Here is a 935-nt window from a genome sequence, read left to right on the forward strand (position 1 = left end):
ACGATATGCGAGGTGTACAGCCACCCCATTACACCACACGCAAATCCGTCACACGAATGACAGAGATTAGTAACATTTTTCAAACGCACGCTACGAACAACACACACCCCGTAATAAATATCAACGACATTATTACGTGTCTCGTTTCTTAGTGCATTAATGTGAGCGTGGATGTTCAACACAGGCACACACACATCGTTAGTATTAAAAGATGGGGGCGTAGGAAGACGGTGATAAGATAATCTAAGGGGTGAAACAATCCTCCCAATGAAATCTCACAGAATGAAATGGTCTGTAAAAGGAGGCTTATCATTAACCTCATACTAAAATTCACGGCATCAGCTTCGTTTCCCAACTCTATCGTTTCACCCACTCATTTCCCTTCCGTTACATTTCATGGTTTCCCCCCCCTCCCCCTGGTGACAGGGGATAAGAGCGGGTTGGTAAGCGCAAAGTGTTATGAAATGAACGGTGTATGCGCAACAGACTGTCACCTTTCGTTATCCAATTTCAAGTGAACATATACCCTTCCCTGTTTTTGTACTCTTCTCTCCTCTTTCCCCTCCTCAATGCTTCCCTTGCCTTCCCTTTCTTCTCGCGTCTTACTGTTTTGTTTTATGTTTCCGTTTTGTTACACTTATTTTTTATCTTCTTTTTTCGTTCCTCACGATAAATATAATATTGATAGAAGCGCCCAATGGAGGTCAAACGACCGAAGTCCCATTCGCGAAAAGCAATTTGTCTTGCTTCGTCTCCTCTCAGTTGCTTCAGCCGTAACAAGCCTCGTTCTGTTCTTATGTTTACCTGTTTTTTATGAGATAATTTACGTCCCCTTCGTTTCTTCCACACCCTCCTATTCGACGATACATGACTGTTTTATCCCTTATATTCACATCGCTCCGCCAACCGTCGAAGCGAAGGCTACATTAAACTTA

This window comes from Trypanosoma equiperdum (genome assembly GCF_001457755.1).
Source record: "Trypanosoma equiperdum strain OVI genome assembly, contig: ctg_1359, whole genome shotgun sequence".
In the NCBI taxonomy this organism is placed as follows: domain Eukaryota; phylum Euglenozoa; class Kinetoplastea; order Trypanosomatida; family Trypanosomatidae; genus Trypanosoma; species Trypanosoma equiperdum.